General features: G+C 42.2%; 1 protein-coding gene and 1 pseudogene across 3 annotated transcripts in view; both read right to left on the bottom strand.

Annotated features, from left to right (window-relative positions):
• Positions 1 to 21217, bottom strand: part of SKIP (Shal K[+] channel interacting protein) — a 791488-nt gene that overhangs the window by 529433 nt on the left and 240838 nt on the right. The gene's annotated exons all lie outside the window — the stretch shown is intronic.
• Positions 1060 to 2871, bottom strand: LOC135702818 (GPI mannosyltransferase 4-like; annotated as a pseudogene).

Genomic DNA, 21217 nt, shown 5'->3' with positions numbered 1-21217 from the left:
AACCTTTTCCTTCTTGGCATTAAGCCGAAAATGGTTAATGGAATTTTGCCTGGATGAAGGATCATACTCATCAGCCGTGAGCATATCAAATTGATTGCTCAAATAAATTTGATCAGAACGGGGATCAAGAGAATGCCCGTTTCTTTTGCGCAGAAACAAGTTTCTCCAAATCGACTTCCAAGCAGATTACTATACGAATCCGAAGGATCGAAGAGGAATTTTCCAAGTAGGGTTTAAACGAGAATCGAAGAGGAATAAGAGTCGAATAAGGTATAAAATTTGCAGGTATATTGAGCACTGAAAAGTGTTGAGCAATTCCCTACGAATTCGCAAATCGGTTCATTTTTATATTTTTTCATTTGGTTGAAAATTTGCGGAAACGTTCCTTATGACCGACAATGCCATTTTGCATCTTCATATCGCCATTTTGAATCCAACCTTATTTTTGGAAAGGGCATATAGAAAAATATCAAGCTTATCTTCAGAAAATTTTTACTCGAAAACTGATGGTCCGATCGGTCCGGCGGGGTATTTCGGGATCACACACGGACACTAGTCACCAAAAAACGGAACGGCAAAATCGACGGAGTAGGCACTCAAGATCACCAAAACTTTATTTAATTTGTTTTTACATACGGCTGACAAATAATAGCACCGTGACAATTATACATGGACAAGTGGTGACATCTATGCAGAGGTAGGATTATTATTTTATGCTTAGGGTAAAGGCGGTAGACGTCGCTTGCACGAACATATATTTCTTTTTCATTCCCTTATATTGTCTATTTAAATCTACGTTGTGTTGGAACATTTCATCTAAACAACTTGCATACAATATTGCCAGTGCAGTACTAGAACTGCCAGAAATGCCTGCCTTTATGGGCAACAATCAGTTTGAGAACTGTCATCGCCGCCACCTGAAATTTCTAAATTTCAGTCTTTCTAAACTCCTGTCATAATAATTCATGAAAAAACAAATCAATCTAACACACAATCACAAAATTCTAAGCTTCTTCAGTTGCTTCTTCGAACGGCTATTTACATCTAGAAAGAAAATGACTAGCTGCGAACGTTCTTCCGCATCCAAACGGTAGTGCTGATCGGTTCCCCACCGTGGTATAGAATCAACCCAAACTGGTGCACCAGCGAGCTGAACTGCTTCAGGATCCGTGCCGTCGAAAATGGATTCTGCTCGTCTTCGTACGCGTAGATTGGGCACGTGTCCCCGATTTCGTCCACATCGGTATTGCTGCCGCAGAGGTGTTGGCACTGGAGTTGCCATCCATTGACGGCAATCGAATGTGCAGGAAGGCAGCTTCCACACCTGCGTAAGACATCGCACCCATTCATCAACACATATGGACCGGGACCAACGGCTTTACTTCCCTTCTGAAAGAAGACGTGACCAGAGATTTTTATGCCTCAGAAAAATCCCACCGACCTCGACTGGGATTGAACCCAGACCCATTGGGGTGAGAAAGCAGTCACGCTTACCACTACACCACCGGCGCCGGCCTTCGGTTGGAGCTGAACTGTTTCATTTCACACGCATCCAGTGTCACTTTTAACCGAGAGTAGAGTTCGTTCAGGTTGATGCTGCCGTATTCATAGAGGAAGAAGTGCTTTCCACGGCGGTACTTCTGTCCATTTTCCGGATTTATTAGAAGCGTATTACTGCTCGGTTGGTTGCGGAAGCATTGCGGCATGCTGTAGATGTGGCTGGTGGCAAGGTAGATGTTAGTGGCGGACGATCGGATCTCGAGTTGACGACTGAGGTCTTCGGCGAGTTGGTATACGCCTCCTTGATGGACGAAGCCGTAGAACAGTGTTAAGGCGATGTTGGTTTAGTACCAGACTCGTAGAAGATACCGAGAACTGACGCGAGTGCATAGGAAGTGGTTGTAGAAGAAGTCTTTAAGATAGGTACACCCTCGGAAAGGGTAAGATGAGCAGAATCCGGTTTTAAGCTTGGGAGCATGAAGGAAGATTAGTGGAAGCGTGAGCGGGAGCAAGAATCTCGGTTCCTGGTGGTTAAAGAAGGATAATATGACGAAGGGGAAGAAAATTACGGAAAGGATAAGTCCAACAAAGGATTGCGCTCGCGGGAGGCTAGTGTATTCGTTTGAAGCGAGGCGGTGCAGCATGACCATAAAAGAAAGTACGGCGATAACTCCCAAGATATTATACAGGATGGGAATGTTGACCATCAAGTGCATGTAGTAGGGATGAACTCCGTGTTTCTCTGCGTTCTCCGGATCGATGTTGTATCGAATGAAATTCAATGGAGTCACGACGAAATCATTGATACTGATATCTAGTTGTTCCACTTCCGCGGAGTTATATATCCATAGTAGAACGAATCAACTAGGATGAAGAGTACAAGCGCTGGAATTAACGCAATCACAAACGTTATTATTATCACGTTGAAATCCGCAAACGACACCGTCCTGGTTCCCATTGCTCGCAGCAACCAATGGAACACCAGCGGCAAACCGAAGACGCCTGCGACGCAAAGCGTTGCCATCAGAACGCACTTATTCAGCGAATGCGACGGAAGGGACATCTTCAACTTGTACAGCTTCACCTTCTCCACAGTGTTCTTCGCCTTCGCCCACTAAGACGCCCACATTCATCAGGATTCTTTCTGGTAAATTACCGTATTCGAATGAAAGTGTCTGACTTCTATTTGTCTTTCAAAAATAGGAATAAATGAGTGGTGTTTTTAGCGGCGCCGGTGGTTTAGCGCCGCTGGCATGTTCTGAGGCATAACATCTCTGATCACGACCCGCTCATGTACCAACGATGTGTTTGAAACAGTTCTACCGATTTTTACCGCACTCCAGTTGTTATCAGATCCGGGTCGGTGATCATCTCTTTTGCCAGTGGTGGCAGGGGGACACACCCCTCATCATCCCTCTCCAAAGGGGGAGTTTGGTAAAAAGAGATGATAAAACTGATTTGTACCTTCCTAAAAGTTGTCTAGCTCGCTTTCTGAAATTTTCACACTGCCGTACACTGCCATCATGATTTGCAGCAAAACTCGCCAGTAGCGCACTCAACGTCAGTGCCTATATGTAAGCGTACTACAACGCGGCTCTCAAACAAAGGAGTAACAAGTGTGATACTATCACTGCTAGACTAGCAACGCCGGCCATTAACCTACCGTCTCCAACACTCCACTATAAAGCATGAAATTAAGCCCACCCACCAGCAACAAGCTTGAGCTTGAGCTTGAGCTTGAGCTTGAGCTTGATTGACCGCCCACGGTTGCTACTCTGTTACTGCCAGATCAGCTGTAATTACACAGAGAACCAATAGACGATGCTTGGGACTAGCAATCATCCTCAATGTGTAAAAACTGGTGATCTTAAATTAGGCAATACCAGCGCCGGCCGCGCCCGAACACAGGTCAAGAAAGGAATGGGAAGGATTGTGTTGACATGACACTCGCTTTGATGGAAGCCGAGAACACCTCTGCACTTCCACGAGGAATCACTGGGATGTTGGATAAGAGGGTTGGGTTTGCAGCAGGGTTCGTTTTGGTAAACGATAAGCTGAATTGATGTCCTAACGATCATATAACGCGAAGGAGCTTGGGACTAAACCCACGGTCTTCTGCTCAGTAAGCAAAAACGTTTGCCACTAGGCAGACGAGCACCTTTTTAATCACCGAGTTGCTGTTATTACCATGTAGTCATATTAACAAATAAAACGATTGACGAATCTTGAATGTGGATGGGCCTGAGATTAGACTCATGATGTTCTGCTCAGTAAGCAAAAACGATTGCTCTAAGGCCACCGAGCCCCTCATATCACATAATACCGTTGCTCAAATTTGTGTATCCATTCAAACCCGGAACCAACGACAACAACGAGTTTCGCAAAATACACGATACACAAGCGATTTTACCATAAATCTCTTTGATATGTAAGGACCTGGGACCGCGTTTTTCTGCTCAGTAAGCAGGCCACTGTAACCGACGATCTTTCAAATCCGAAAACTAAAAACTACGAAAAAGTACTTAGGCCTTCATTAAGTTCCACTTTCACGCGACGTTCAATGACAGGGTCCTATCCAGGATCACATCTGAAAAATCCAAATCTGGCCAACGCCCACCTAAACCTGTTCTAATCCACCTGAAATGACTAACGAATGGCAGACTGTGACTACCCAGCCATGCAATAATCTCATTCCGTGCCTTATGGCAACTTGATGATTCTATTGCGCTCATCTTTTGGCACCACCCAGGGGAGACTTGGTCCTGTACCCAATGCTTAACTTATCTCCATTCCACTCAGCTACTCGCAATTTCTTGTGATATAGTGGGCGGAATATTATTATATGAGACAATTCAATGCAGAAGTCTTTCCAAATTTGGCAGATCGACAGGTAATCGGTGAGTTACCACGATAGTTGCTATTCAACAACTCGACAACGTCCCATCGTCAACGACTGCTATGAGAATTTCCCATTGCAGACGCCAACGAAATGACGTCATCGAGCTATCGATCAACTACCCTGGTTATCGCCTGGTACCTTATAGCACGATGCTAGGAGGCGAACCGGAAGAATCGATGAGCTACCTCTCCCCCTAAGCCCACCCACCAGCAACAAGGTGCAAAAACTAGCCAAGGGGAGGGATTATCCGGCCACTCTTCATTTTGAACGCAAAATGTAAATTCTAGAGCATAAAATTCCTTGAAAAGTATGTTAGTTACGATTTGAAACAAACAATTTCATAATGACCGGTTTTTGTATGGAATCGCCCGATTGTACATAGATGGTGAAACAATGTTCAAGAGAGATAGTTCTGAACTGATTTTTATACCAACTGGAGGATCTTGGTCACTTGAACAACTTTCTAGATGGCCAGGATCTAAAGATATAGCAAGCGGTGCAAATTTACTTCCACACTAAATAGTGTCGCGTAGTGATACAATTATGTACTGCCTCCCACTAACCCACAGGCCTTGACCCACTGAACAGCTGAAGACACAAATCTTCGATATGACCAGAATCACTGATTGTTCCATTTTTTAACTTGGAATTCAAATTAAATAAAAACCCATACGCTATTTACATACAATGGACTCAATGAAGGTGGCTAAAATTCGTAAGGTGTACCAACACCAGCAAGCCCCAATTAAGCCAAATTGAGGTAAGTGACCGCACAAATCGCGCCTAAGCTTCCAGACGACGAGCTATTGTTCGCGCCAAGTGGGTGCTTTCGAGTGAAGAACCATTCGTGGCTTGGCTTTTGTAAACTAGTGTGCATCAGCGGCGAAGTGTAGTCCTACTTTCAACGCAGAACAGCGCACATCAAACGACGCTTCTATGTCGAATGATATGTGGCATAGCTGGTGGAGAGAAGCATTGTAGTTCCCTCCAACTACTCGGGTGGTAGTGGTGGTGGTGGAGTGCCGACTGATAGCACGACATCGCATAAAACACTGTCGTAGGGAATCATGTACATCATCAAAGGCCGCTCACTCTCGCCGTGACGCGCTCGCAGGAATAGTTGTAATTTCTACTACGCGAAACGCAAGTGCAGTAGTCCCGCGTCCCTGTGACTTGAATGACGACTTGCTAACGTTCAAAGAGCATAATAGACGTGATGGCGTCGTCGTCATCGTTGTCGTTGGCTGCGGCGGCACCCGCGTTTATTCGTGTGAATTGTAGTACAGTTGAGTGCTTGTCTCTTGAATGTTTTATGGAGACGACACTGTGGGTCTGTTGCCAGGTTCTTTCTACTATCTAGTGCCGGGAATTACTCGCACATTATTTTCATTCGCACCGGGATTTTTTTATTCTTTCCAGCGTCGCCTGATGACTGATGGTGACGACGAGTGCCCTATTGTTATTACGCTTGACTAGCTGTGTATGTAGGCGTCTAGGCATTCATTAGGGTGAAAGTCACCTCCCTCCGTTCCTTGCTCGAATGCCGTAAATGAAGAAGAAACTGAGGCGGAAAAGGACTTCTTGACTCCAACGGCTGCCAGTGGCGTAATGATTGCGGAATCAACCAGTCTTTCGGCAGCTGGCAGCACTACCGAGTACCGAGAAGGAAACTGAAGGTATATTCTTTTATCATCCTCTTCAATTGCTTCCTTCTCTGTCTCCCTCTCAAGTGGGTGTGGCGATGCGGTAATTGTGCTTTCATATTCATGTACCCACCCAGCATATCACCTAGGTCGCTGTGGCTGCCGGTTGATATTGCTGTCGTAAGAGCAGCCAGAGCGGCATTGTGGAAACGCAGATAGATAAATTTCCTACGCGCCTTCGTCTACCACGGCTGAGGAGAGGATCCTCTTGACTTGGAGGAAAACGTGCTAAAACTAACACCCGCTCGTGTGTCGACGGCATAATGGAATAGTGTGTGACATGGTCCACAGTCAGTGACGGTGGGTAGGATATATCGTATTACACGACTGAAGATGAAACGCGATGGGCCTTTTTGTTATTCTGTCGCCTCCGACAATCCACGTTTATCGCGTGCATTCTGCTTGTCTCCTCACTCATCCTTTCATTTGTTTTTTTGCATTGCGTCTTTTGTCTGTCTCGCGAAGCTACTCTAAAGGGACTAAAGGAGTCTACCGTCGTTGAGTCAACGAGCACCGTCAGATGGAGGGGACGGACGTTCAGTGCCACCGTTGTCGTCGTCGTCGTCGTCGCGTCTTGGTGGGCGCTACTAATGTAATTATTTAATTAACATGTTTAATGTGCAATGGCTCTCTGATTCTTCCTGCTGCGTTGAATGGGTTGACTTTCTTTTGATGTTCGTTCCTTCTTTGTTTCGATATGAGCCGTTCTTTCGGCTCTTGACGTGTTTGGTGCGTCTGGCAGACAGGAAGTGCAAGCGTAATTGTGGTGATTCCAAAGTTGTCGTCCACCCATAGGATGACAAGGCACTCGCTCCAGTGTAGCCCTCCAAAGATTTTAATTAATATAGTTCTATTATCAAGGTATCCATTCATTTTTTTCAATTTCCGTTTATTTAATAATAAACCTAACACAAACGTCACCCCTGCCTTAAACAAAAAAAGGTGTTCAAAAATAATTGTTTAGAGATAATCATATAATTTTTTGAGCATAATTGTGTCTACTTTGTAGAAAAAATATGAGATACGATTTACATTAACCCATTAACGCCCAGTGATCTTTTTATAGATCAGCATTTTTTTTCTTTTATCATGTCTTAACATAAATAGGGAACGTAAATTTTGTTTTCAATATCACTAGAATGATTCTTGGGTTAGTTCTGGAAAAATCACGCATTGTCCGGAGGTCTAAAACGACCTGGGCGTAACGGCTTAACATGTTAATGATCTAGATCTCCAAAATCTCATGGAATCATGAATCCGTATATGTTACCGCGAGGCAATTAATTTAGGATCAAGTCTATAAGCCAATATAGTTGCATAAGTCTTAGCTGATGTCGATACCATGGCCAAGGAAAAGAAATAAAAAATAGGGCAAAACAACGACAGCTCGATTACATAATCCGACTGCACTATTTACTTAGAATGCATATGCGCTCGAGTAGGATAAACACGCCCACACACGACATATTTGCGCATATAGATTAAGATTAGTTTTCCGTCTTTGTTCATCCTTCACGAAGGATAATAATCTAATGTTTAAACGTTACAAATGTTTGAATTCTTATTTGTAGAGCCATATCGGATCTGAGTTACAAGAAGTAATAAATTCATGATCATATTGAGAAATCCCGGTTCCGAAAAGGACAAAGTATATAAGGACTCGAAAACATAGATTAGCCCCTTTTAAGCCAGCGTAGAAATTCGATTATAGCTAGCAGGAATTAGCTTAAAGTTCGGTATTGATAGGGACATGGAAAATTCCATAGTGACAGGAAATTATTTTACATAATTATAGATCGCTAATGTAACACATAGATTTAAGATCACTTTGTCCAGAATGGAAAATAAAAACTAAGTTCGTAGGTTACTCCAGATTCTTCATTTTTTGAATCCGAAAGAACTTAACAGGAGAAAAAAAGTAGCTCCTAGAAGAAGTTTTGACCTAGAAGTAAAAGTTCTCTCCTTAACCGGAGAAAAAAGTAACTCCTAGAATCAAAAAAACAGTGTCTGACCTAGTAAGCGAAAGACTCTCCCTAACCGGAGAAGAAAGTAGCTTTTGGCGGCGACAGTATAACATCAAAGAATGCCAAAAATGAGCCATATTCTTGTTTTGGTAAGTCGGAAAAAGCATGTATCAATTCAAGAGACCTGAGCAAACGCAGTATTAAAAGATCTTCAAATCATCCAGGGGTTTACCACAATAAGCCAAATAACATTTTTGCGGAACACAAAGATGTGTTATAAAAATATGTATCGTTTTTGTCTGGCGATATATTTTTATTATTATTAATTGTGTTAAAAATAAAATTTTGGATTGCCCAAATCATCCTGGAATCTGATCTTGAAGTTCTGAAGACTTAACAAGGTATACGATGATTCGATTTAAGATAGAATGGGTAAACATTCGTGAAGCCCCTTAATATAATTGGTTTGGTTTATTAGGTTTTCCAAAATGCCTGGAATTCAGATCTTTTTTTATTATAATCACACCAAAAGAAATTCAAAAACCTTACACGGAAAAATCGCCGTTTGTCCCTTGCGCCACCAGATTGCTAGTGAGTGCAAAATGCATATTAATTTTTATGATTTTTGATACTTTGATGAGAGTTGTTAACCGATGTATAAACAGGATAATATAATGCAGGGCTGGTAGCGATCGCTGCTGTCAAAAATATTGATTTTAGTGACCATGTTGAAGAAATAATTTTGAATGAGATAGGAACTGAATTTTCAATTATGAATTCAAATTGAATTTAATTAAGGATATTGAATGACGCCTATCTAAAAACTTTGAATCGAATGTTTGTTGATTTTAGAATAAAATTTTAAAAAGTCAATAATTTTGAAAATATAAGCCCAAACGCTCCTATAGTTGTGGTACATTAGAAGCGTTAGGTTTCCTATACTGCCGCTCTTCGCATGTCGGTCCCATAGTCGTTTTTGTCATAACTGAGTTTTTCAATGCAAATGGTAGCAAACTACCCATATTTTCATAATACTGGATAAACTCATCAACTTTGCTCTGAAAAAGTTTGGAAAGACAGTCACATTGGTTGTCCCATCATATAAGAAGCAATGGTACGAAGCAAACTTAAAACGCGATTTTCTCGGCTTGCCGATTTTCGCTATGGGACGGACATGCGAAGAGCGGCAGTATAGTTGTGTATTGAGTACAACTATAGGAACCTAGCGCAAATATAGGAGCATTTTCCCAATTAAATTGAGCAAAAACAATTTCGTAGTCCTGCGTTAATAATGCGGTCGTGCTTGGACACAACACTCTGACATTTTCTGATTGTTCATACATTTTTCATTGCGCTCCAGAAGTTCTCTTGGAAATTCCTTGAGTTTATGGAAATTTCTTTAAGGTTTCTGCAATTTCCTTTAAATTATTTGAACTGCCCTTTATTATTAGGGCCTTTAATTCTCTGATCTTTCTTGATGTTCTCTCCTTGAAGCTCTCAATTCTATTGAAGATCTCGGTTCTGCTCTGAAATAAATGAAATTCTCGTAAACAGGGTAGGTAGCGATCGCTGCTGTCAAAATAGTGATTTTAGTGACCATGTTGAAGAAATAAGTAACCAACTAGTGACTTATAGTTATAAAAATAGCGACTTAAAAGTGACCTTAGAGAAGAAATGTAGTTGTTCTGATGGCACACCAAATAAATGTTTGATGGTTTGGACTTATTCAATTAGTATCTCATAAACACTTATGTACGATATGAACCTTTAAAGCGAAAGATTCAATAGAAAGTTTATGGCCAAACCCACGGTATTAGTCAGGGTATCTACTAACTGCAAAAACCTGGAAAACCGGGAATCCTCAGGAAATCAAATTTTAATGAAAACAATTAGTAATTTCTGAGGAACACAACTTCTTCCAAGGACCTACAGAGTATAATTTGTGAATTTGTGGAAGAAGACGAATCCGGAGCATAAGTTCTTGGATTTTTTTTGAAAATACAAAAGGAGGATTACAATTAAATCTGAGAATAGCTCCAGAACATCTTCAAAGCCATTCGGAAAATAAATTCAGGAGAGCTTGCCAAACAAATTATGAGAAGAAATCTAAGGAATTTGTGAGGAGAAATGCCAATGAATTCTTATGAAATTTTCAGTGTGAGTAGAGTTCCAAGGGAAGGAGTGAGATTCAAAACGAAATCTGAAATGAATTCAATGAATATTCGGAGAATCTTTCCAAGGGGTTTCTTATAGTGGTGAATTTCAAGATAATTCCGAGGAAAACTAAAAGAAAATTGAATTTGAAGCTTCATCGAAATGTTGAGGAATGTTTCAATGGAAACCAGAATGGTCTAATCTGAGGTCTTCAGAACTACTTTAAAGTTGCCAAATTTTTCCTGAAGTTAGTGAAACTGTTTTGCAGTTCCTTTTTGTTTGAGAAACTAGCCTGATGCTCACAATACTTCTCATTAAATTCTTAAACTTCCCTGAACTTTATAGGACTTCCTAAAGTTTCATCAATTTTTCTATCGATTATAGATCTCTTCTTAAGGTTTAACAATTCGCTGAAGTTCTCTAAACTTCTTTAAAATTTATGTGACTTCTCTAATGTTAACGGAACGGCTCTTAAGGTTCTCTATTCCTTTCTGAAATTCTCAAAACTTCTCTAAGGTTTTTGCAGTTTTCATGAAGCTTGTTGTACTGCGCTGAATTTAATTGAACTGTCCTAAAAATGTTTAAGCTTCACTGAAATTCTAAACACATGGGAAGACCTCAATTAAAGTTTTAACGTATCTGAAAATCAGGGAACTGTCTTAAATTTTCACTAATTTTCTGAAACTAATGGAACTGACCTCCCGCTGAAATTCGAAGCTTACTAAACTTCTTTGAAATGCTCCCGCATTTTGCAAATGTTCATACAAATTCCTGATCTCCTCTTAAGCTCCATAGATTTTTATGAAGTTCTCGAAATGTTTCTGACGATCACTATCCTTCTGTGATGATTTCAAAGTTTTTCCTAATTTCTGGAACTTTTGGGCTCCCGCAATTTTCGTGGAATTAGAACGAAATAATTAATAGAGTTCTATGATTTTCACAGAAGTCCTCAAGATTTTTAAGAAGTTAATGAAACTTCTTTAACTAATTTAAAACTTTATCAGCAGTCTAGTCTAGACTTTCCTGGTGGTATTAAAACTACCTAAACGATTATTGAGTTTCCTTAAAGTGCACTTGATTCCCCGAAATCCTTAAAGTGCACTTGATTCCCCGAAACTTGATTCCCCGAATTGTTTTTTTTTTAAGAACCTGCAACTTTACTGAAATTAAATGATTTGCCTTGAAGTCTGGACAATTTTCCTTAAGTTTTATAATGATTATAAACGCTCGCTAATTTTCCCTGATATTATCTATGCTTATCTGAAATTCTCTAAAAAAATTAATTATCCGGCAAATGTTCTGATATATATATTCATAATTCTCTGACGCTTTTGACGTTTTCGCATCATAGATAGAATTCTTGAAATACCCCATAATTCCACGGAACTCCGTAAATTGCTTCAAATTTGCTTAAGTTAATGGAATTATTCTGAAGCTATCTGATCGTCCTCGAGGTATTCGGAACTTCACTGAATATCATGAAACCAGCTAAAAAATATCTAAATGAATTAAAAGTTCTCTGGATTTCCTTGAAGCTTGCTAAAAGTTCTCGCATTTTTTATAATTAATGGAACTTCGTTGATGTTCTCTAATCAACTAAGCTAAATTTTGGCATTTAACGGCGCCGGTGGTGTAGTGGTAAGCGTGATTACCTCTCACCCTGACAGGCCTGGGTTCAATCCCAGTCGGCGTGGCCAGGAAGTTCTGAGGCATAACATCTCTGATCACGCCTTCCTTCGGAAGGGAAGTAAAGCCGTTGGTCCCCGGTTCATGAGTTGATGGGTCGATAGGTAGGGTCCAGGTGTGGAAGCTGCCTTCCCGGCGTCGGTAGCATTGGTGCTCAGCACGGAAAACAAGATCGACGGAAAACAAATCCAGGAAAAAAAAAGAATTCCGTGACCCATACTGCCATCGATCGCTATAATGCGCTCTGGTGCGATCGACCCTTGAATCCAATGCAAGTTTGGTGCCCGTATCAGTCAACGTGGGTTGTTAGGGTCGAAGCAATCCAAAGAATGTTCGTGAGATCCCTTGCAGCTACTACATTACCGTTGTAAACTGCTGGGTATTGAAACTCTGGAGAAAAGATGAAACACTGCTCAAGCAGTTTTTGTGACTAAGATTCTGTTGGGCGATACGGATTCATCGGAGATCCTCGCGCAGCTGAATGTATACGCACCGGAACGAATCCTTCGCTACCGTGATTTTGTGATGCTCGAGTCTCGCAACGCTTTGTATAGTCAGCATGATTCCATCCGCTTCATCTCGGCCAGATGTACTTGCTGTTCGACTTCAACGCTTCTGTTGCTACATTTGAGCGTAGATTTTCTGAAAGGCGCAATGACATCAATTGAACTACGATGATACGCTTCAATTAAATTGGTGAGTAGGGGAAATGGCTCTAATGTTAGCCTATGGATCTAAGATTGGGCCCATCGCAAAAAATCTGCTATTTATCAATTTTATCTAGATGAACGCGTCATTGGGACTGTACTAATAGATATTTGCGGTCGCTATTTCAAATTTAGTCGATTGCTGAATTTATGTATGGGCCCAAAATAGGGGCATTTGGGCCGACATAACATCCATTTAATGATAAAATTTATAAATAGCAGATTTTTAGCGATGGGCCCAATCTTAGATCCATAGCCCAACATTAGAGCCATTTCCCCGGTATGGAATTTTTCGCCTGTGTGTGGTCGGCACCTGTCTGTAGCTGTTAGTCAGATGAAGATTATATACTAAATAAATAAGTAAGTAAATAAATAAATAAATAAATAAATAAATGTGGTCCAGCCTTGTATCTAAATACATTTATGATAAATTGTGAAATATAAGATAGGGCCAATTAAAAGGATTACAGACCATAACGTGGTACACTTACCCTCTAAAGATAAATTTATACGATTTGTTGTGAAATCTTTTAAGAATTAGATCAGAAAATACATTCCAAAAGATCTCTGAAAACGATTCATAGAGTATTGTAGAGACCAGTGTTGGCAAAATCATCAATCAAATGATATTTTTCCACTCTCATATGCTCTCAATAGCACACGTGATATTGGACCAAAATATCATGTTTGATATTGATTTTACAAGCTCCTTTGATATTGCGAGACTATTCACAGTTTACATTGCACTTCGTTTTCTTAGAAAGAGAAGGTGTACTAATGCTATCTCTTAGGGCATTCAAAAATAAATCCGAAAAGAATTTAAAGATATTTCTATTGATAACTTTAGAATAGACGAATTTAGAGAAACTCCTCTTTGAGGAGACATTCCGCTGTTTTCCGAGAAAAATATGCAAGTGTACTAAAGCTTTTGAATAGTTCCATAGGAATACTAAGGAGAACTCCAAGGCAATTCTCATAATAGAAGATCAGTCAAAAGAGGACTGACACCGGTTCTACCATAAAAGACAACTTTTTAAAGCAACGGTAATTCACAAAACTTTTAAAGATCCCTTCTCTTAAAATAAAAGCACCCCACCAGGAAAGCAATATCCGTAATACCCTCCATCCATCGGAAAGCGTTATCAGCAAAACGCAAAAACCGCTCGCTCGGCTATAAATAACCAACAATGTTGACGACAAGCTGGTCCGTGATGCAGAGCGATGTGAAAGTTGAAGCTTCTGCCGTACTGTGCGGTGGTGGGTTGATTGTAGGCGCCATCATCCAATCGGTTCGGTTCACCTGCCGCACCACAACCGGTCGGGGTTCTTCACCTTTGCCTTGACGGCGGCGAGCGATGCGGTCGAGAGACGGACGAAGAAATTTATCGGTTTATCCGTATCGGCGTGTCGGTTCATAAACAAGGACTTCAGTGGCGCGTGGAACAGGAAGGCGATTATTTTTCTTTTCGGGGTCAGTCGAGTCCGATGACGAAAAAGATGCTTGGTAAGGTTTTTCGATTGATTCTGCCGTGACATGCAATGTTTCGAACGATTCGATGGGAGTCTCGCCTTCTGTCGCTTGATAATACGCCCGAAGGCAAGAATAATTTCCGAACTTCACGTACAAATAGTACGAATGCACTCAGCCAGCGCTACCACCCTTGGATGGTTCAACTCAATAGGCAGTCGAAACGCCCACCAGCGATAATTAAGTCCAATCATCTAATTACACCATAATAACCGATCCAGCAGCAGGCAAATCGCTGAACGTTTAGCTCTCGTTGTTGGAGGAACTTTTTGCTCGCGGCTTAAGATAACAGCTAATTTGTTCCTGCGGCTAATCCGCTGCAAACGAAACTCAATACCACCGTACCTAACCCGCCTCCCAAAAAATGCCACATTCGCCACCGGATTCAATCGATTTGCGACAAATGATGAGCCGGAAAGCGGATTAGCGCGACTCGGTGGATGTCCAAATATGTCGTGTCCCCTGTTTCCTTTAATGTGAACCATTTTGGACATCCCTCCCTCTTTTCCGGCCGGTGTTACTGTACAATACTCTCCCACTCCGGTTTATGACCACGAAACTACCCATGGGTGCAATCTGTCATTTCTCTGCCATTTGTGTAGTCTATTGTCACCATCGTCATCGTCGTCGTCATTAGCTCTCATATTCCACCACGCGTTCCGAAAGGAGACGACGATGATCAAATCAAGCTGCTGCTGCTGCCGGCGAACGGAAGAACATCTGCCCAATTTGGCCAACTGTTTTGTCGTGTCGTATAATTTATGGACTCGTGTTGTGTGTGCTTTTTGCTTTTTTTTTCGGAGGAAGAGACAGAGGGCCAGGCGAAAGTCTTTCAAAGTGAATTCAGGCAGCGCTGGGACGAACCCAAATTGTCCAGAACTACAGAAACTGATAATTGAAATCCGTTGAAAGAAGGGAGGGCGATTCGATCGTAAATTATATGGTAAAACCATTGGAGAACGGAAGAGAGGGAGGGAATGATGAAAGAAGGCATCAGACGGTAGGCCCCGGTATAATTTGAGGTTGTTTTGGGTTAGAAAACTACAATTTACGGCGCAGGTAGTGCTTTCGCTTCCGATCCTTCAATTACTCACGAGATCGTTATCAAATGGTTGGAATCGTCGGTCAGCTTCCGTACTAATGCCGTGTTTCAATGATTGAACGATTTGAAAATTTACATTCCAATGCTCTCAGGTGGGTGGCCAAAGGCGGTGCCCGAATTCTTCCCCTCCGACTGAAATGAATTTTTAACGACATTATTAGCCGCCTTATCTTCTGAAAGTACCGCTCTCGGATGTTTAAAATTTGAATAAATTTCGTCGGCAGGAGAGGAATTAAGATACTACACGATGTAACATCTCGGCGCCGCCACGTTCGTCGCCTTGGAACTGGTTTACATTCGGCCCGTATAAGGATTGGACATATCAATTTGATTGGGGGGCTTCGTGGCGGTAGCGGCTGTTGCTGCCGCTCGTGATCATGGTGTGGACAAATTTACCGTTAGCTTTTAGTGAACATTTCTAGACCAACAATTGAAAAAGGCGGAACAACTAAACGTAAACAATGGCTTTAAACGCAAATTCCTCACAAAATCATCTGATAGAGCAAACTACCTTTATCGAATGACATTGGTAGTTTGCGTGGGAGTGATGTTGATTCTTGAGAATGTTATAACTGCTATAACACATCCCCCCGGCCAGCGCCCTGCAGTCATCCCGGTCCTGTGTATGAGTATGGAGAGGGGGTCTTCCAACCAGTTACTACAGGCATTGCTTCCAGTTGCTTCATACCACCACGTTTTCGTGTGGAAAACAATATTGCCAGCGTTATTCAACCATCCAATCCAGCCGATAAGCCATCTGCTATTCCTATCGAATTTATGACAACGGGGCGCATGCAGCAAAGCATTTTGGAAGCCTCTAGTCCTTTAGGCACAGTCGAGCACGTCGCCGTTTCCAGAGTCTACTCAGCATCACGTTCCTGTGCCTGAAGTAAGATTAGAGGTCTTCCAGCCTGCACTTCCAGGCGAGTACATAGACTGCAGAACAATTTCTTTCCCTGAATTTCCACTCGTTTCCAGCTCGCATCGTGGTTCTACATTAGCGGATGGCGTTGAAACGTTTCTAAACAGCAACGCCACTGACATTCCATCAAGTTTGACCGGCTCAAGTGTCGGAAGCATTACGGAAATTCATACCCAAACTAACACCTTCGGAGTCAACCGGATCAACAAATTGCATCGCTTGGAATCAAATCAAAACCAAATCCGTCTGAACAGTTCATCGCTATTTATTATCAGAACGTCAGAGGCTTACGGACCAAAATTGTTCAGCTACGCTTACTACTGTCTGGCTGTGATTATGACGTGCTAGTTTTCACAGAGACTTGGCTACGAGAAGACATCGGCAGCGCTGAAATCTCTTCGGATTACACCTTATTCAGATGTAACCGCAGTGAATTGACCAGTCAGTACTCGCGTGGAGGAGGAGTGCTCGTCGCGGTCAAAAACAACATCGTTTGTGAACCTGTCACTTTGCCGAGCTGCGACCAACTGGAACAAGTGGCAGTTTGCGTAAGGTTGGGGCATCGTTCGCTTTACATCGTTACCATCTACCTTCCGCCAAATTCATGCTCCGACTTATATTCAACTCATGCAAAAGCAGTTCAGCATATGTCAATCCGTTCTTCAGAAGGTGACATTATTCTATCACTGGGTGACTTTAACCTGTCGAATTTTGCGCTGGCATTTGGATGGTGATATAAATGGTTACATTCCCTCAAACGTTTCTTCGGAACACGAACAATTCCTCATCGAAAATATGTTTGTTAACGGCTTCCAGCAGATAAACAGTTTCGTCAACATGAACGGTAGACTTCCCGATCTTGTGTTCGTCAACCTACCTGAGCATCTAGACGTCATCGCACCCTCTACTCCACTGTTACCCGTTGACAATCATCACAAGCCATTTATTTTACTACTCGACGAGAGCAGCGACGATCTGGCTGCAATGGACGACCAAGACGAGAGTTTCAACTTCGATTTTAAAGCATGCGACTACGATCTCCTAAACAACGCGTTTGCTGGTATCGACTGGGATCTTCTACTGCAGAACAGAACAGTGGACGAAACACTTGCAGTTTTTTTATGAAAAGCTGTACGAAGTTTTTATCGAGCATGTACCTCGGAAAAGTTTTCAGCAAACCATGGTGGACTACCGAGCTGAGACATCTCCGGAATAATCTCAGGAAATCACGCAAACGGTTCTTCTTAACAAGGACTGATAGCGACAAAGTTAACCTTCGCGAAGTGGAAACGTCGTACAAGGAACTTCTTTTCTCGTCATATAGAAACTATGTATCGGGAATTGAATCTTGTGTGAAACAAAACCCTGCATCTTTCTGGGATTTTGTTAGGAAACAGAAATCTTCCACCCGGATTCCATGTAACGTTCATTACGACGGAACTCATGCTTGCACCAACGCTGAAGCTGCTGACCTGTTTGCGACGTTCTTCGAGAGTGTGTTCACTAATGTGTCACCTTTACTTCGACATGACAGCTTTGCCCATATTACTCTGCACATAACATCACGCTTCCTGTTCTCCAGTTTTCTTCGCATTCATCACGAGAACAAGGATCTCTCGCATCTTTCCATCGCTAAAACGTTGGGAATCGCGAATTCCACGGTGTCGCGAGTGATTAAGCGGTTCGAGGAACGGTTGACCACCGATCGGAAGCCCAGAAGTGAAGGAAAAAGTATTCCGTACAACACCAAAAATCACAACCGCGTAGTTGGGGCCTTCAACCGAAATCCGAACGTCTCCGTTAGGGATGTGGCTAAGAAGCTGCACTTAAGCCGAAGTTTTGTCCAGAAGGCCAAAACTAAGGCTGGGCTTCGAACGTTCAAGGTACAAAAGGCCCCTAATCGCGACGAGAAGCCGAACAAGTCCGCCAAAACCCGTGCCAGGAAGTTGTACCTCAACATGCTGACGAAAGTTGAATGCTGCATCATGGACGACGAAACATATGTAAAGGCCGACTTCAAACAGATCCCCGGCAACCTGTTTTTCACGGCCAAGGATAAGTTCAGCGTTCCGGAGCATGTCCGCACTCAGAAGATGTCCAAATTTGCGAAGAAATTCCTGGTTTGGCAAGCCATCTGCACGTGCGGGAAGCGGAGTGCACCTTTCGTGACCCAGGACACGATGAACGGACAGGTGTACATAAAAGAGTGCCTCCAGAAGCGGCTGCTTCCTCTCCTGAAGGCCCACAACGTCCCAACAATCTTCTGGCCGGATTTGGCCTCATGCCACTACTCCAAGGACGTGCTGAAGTGGTATGCGGACAATAAGGTCAATTTCGTGCCGAAAATGTTCAACCCTCCCAACACTCCGGAGCTCCACCCCATCGAGAAGTACTGGGCGATTATGAAGCAGCACCTTCTTAAACGACCTAAGGTAGTGAAGACAGTCGAGGAACTGAAGAAAGTATGGGTTTACATGCAAAAAACGGTTGATTCACAGGTTGTGCAGAATCTTATGGCCGGAGTTAAGGCCAAGGTGCGGGCATTTGCGTATGGACTGTAAATAAAATACGAGTAAAATGGTAAAATGAAGTTTAATAGTTATTTCTCAATCCCTGAAAATTTGATGGCAATCGGATGAAAACTCGAATTTTGCGAATCAATTTTGTGTGTGGCAATTTCACCGTGGACACCCTTTAACAGAGTGGCTTTTGTCGTACTTATCGAATCGAAATGCTTATGTGGTTGTTAACTCTGCACGATCCCATTCATTCAACATCATGTCTGGTGTACCGCAAGGTAGCGTTCTCGGTCCTCTAATCTTCAACATTTTTATCAACGACCTGTGCATACTACTTTCATCATTCAAACTTTCCTTTGCCGATGATCTCAAAGTGTATCGCACCATTGCCTCGTCTTTAGACTGTGAAGCTTTGCAGGAGGATATAAACGTCATGCTTATCTGGTGCGGTGACATCGGCACGCGCGTTAACAGCAAGAAGTGCAAGATAATATCTTTCACTCGCTGTATCGGTCAAATTCACCATCAGTACTATATGGACGCAGAGACACTCGAACGGGTAAATTCGATCTGCGATCTGGGAGTCACCATCGATTCAAAGCTGAGGTTTAACGATTTTTCGGTATTAGGATTCATCCATCGACACGCTTTTGACTTCACCGATGTATATGCTCTAAAAACACTCTACTGTTCGTTGGTGCGCAGTATCCTGGAGTACGCTGCACCAGTTTGGTCGCCGTATTACGTAACACAGACTCTGACGATCGAACGTGTGCAGAAAAGGTTCATAAGATTCGCTCTTCGTCAACTTCCTTGGAACGATCCAGAAAATCTTCCTCCCTATGTCGATCGATGCCAGCTGATTAAACTCGAACCTCTTTCTGCCAGGTGAGTCAACATGCAACGCTTGTTTGTCTTTGACCTCATCAAAGAATCCATGGATCGATTGTCCCGCACTTCTCGAACAGATTCCACTGAATGCTCCACCCAGACGCTTCCGCCACTCGCCTTATTCACCTTTCCATATAGGATCGAAGTAGGCTGCGCTGCGAAAATGACGTGTTTTTGTTTTGCTGCGTCCTTTTCGTTCTAGTGCAAACGTTATAAATTTCCAATTTCATTTTAAAAAGTGTTAGGGGAAATGACGGCTTCGGCATGACAGACTATTTTCGGCAACACAAATTGAAACACTATTTTCACTGGATTTTCTTACGAAAACACTTCACTGAATGCATGCAAACGATTCTTTATGCTTTCAGCTTTAATTTGACTATATTTTTACCACTGAGAAAAAGCAATCTAGCAAGGTTTTCTTGAAATGCAACACACGCACTACAAATTGTAGCTGATTTCGAGTTGCCGATAATAGAACAGCAGATTTACATGCAGTTCAAATGGAACGCTTGCCGAATAAAAACTGGTTGCCGACAATACTCGCTCTCACTAGAGAAGATTGGAGCTTTGTAAAAGCGTTTCAAAACAGTTTTTGACAATTCTTTCGACTGAAATTGTTAGAGCAGCTGGCAGCAAAAGATTGTAAACAAACCAATACTGCATATGTGTGCGTTCCTTAGAGAAAAAGGCTGTAGAAAGAAGGTCGCTGCTTAGGTTGCCGAGAATACGTAAATTCCCCTAATTTGAAAGTACAGAAGTGAAGTTGAAAAGTGCCTTAAGTGAAAATTTCCAAATTCCTATCCGTTGCATGTGGTGCCGACTGTTCTAAACTACGCGTAGCTACGCTCAGCTAAGTTTATTTACCTTTTCGTTCCTGTGTCCTCGATAGGAAATATCCATCTAATTCAAGACGATTATTTCAAAACTTACTAAAAACGTGTCAATCAAGTATTGCACGACTGCTTGATTGAAAGTTTCAGTACATTATCAATGGTGTATATTTGCATCGATAATGTATTGGAGCTGGGCTTATCATGTGTGAAAATAGCTTCGGAATGCTTGCGTCCTTCTAACTCCCGGGTTCAAGCTTCTTTGTATTCATAAGAAATGATTGCTAAATGATTGCTGGCAGATTTTATCCATAATACCACTGCCAGACAGTGGGAGTTAGATTCCACATACTATTAATAACCTTTACACATCAGAATGAATTGTGCATATGTTTAGGATCAACAAACATTTTCAGGCGCAAAGCAGCAACAGGATCGAGCTGATAACTTTTCTTAATTCCAAAATCTGAAGACTGCTTTGAACAATATGTTTAGGTAATGGGCAGAAACAACGGAGAGATAAACTACTTACAGCTTCTATTTATTAAATGCTTGTTATAGATTGCCAGCAACGCCGGCTGGGCGTATCCTATGGCTTACCCTTCCTACTAACAAAAATCCACCCTTCCCATGACACTTATGAGGGGTCGTAGAGTTCTCTGCATCTCTCTTAAGTGAGTGTCGGACTAACATTCCTCCCCTTTCCCCACCAGATGCAAGGACGTGGCCAGGACAGCTCTGGTCTCTTTATCTAAGAGGTGGTAATTAATCACAAATTACTATCTAACAGCAACGGATGAAGGTGGGTC

The sequence above is a fragment of the Ochlerotatus camptorhynchus genome, unplaced genomic scaffold (assembly GCF_037179485.1).
Source record: "Ochlerotatus camptorhynchus isolate MF236.1 unplaced genomic scaffold, CSIRO-AGI_Acam_v1.1 ptg000200l, whole genome shotgun sequence".
In the NCBI taxonomy this organism is placed as follows: domain Eukaryota; kingdom Metazoa; phylum Arthropoda; class Insecta; order Diptera; family Culicidae; genus Ochlerotatus; species Ochlerotatus camptorhynchus.
This window is presented reverse-complemented; position numbering and strand designations above follow the sequence as displayed.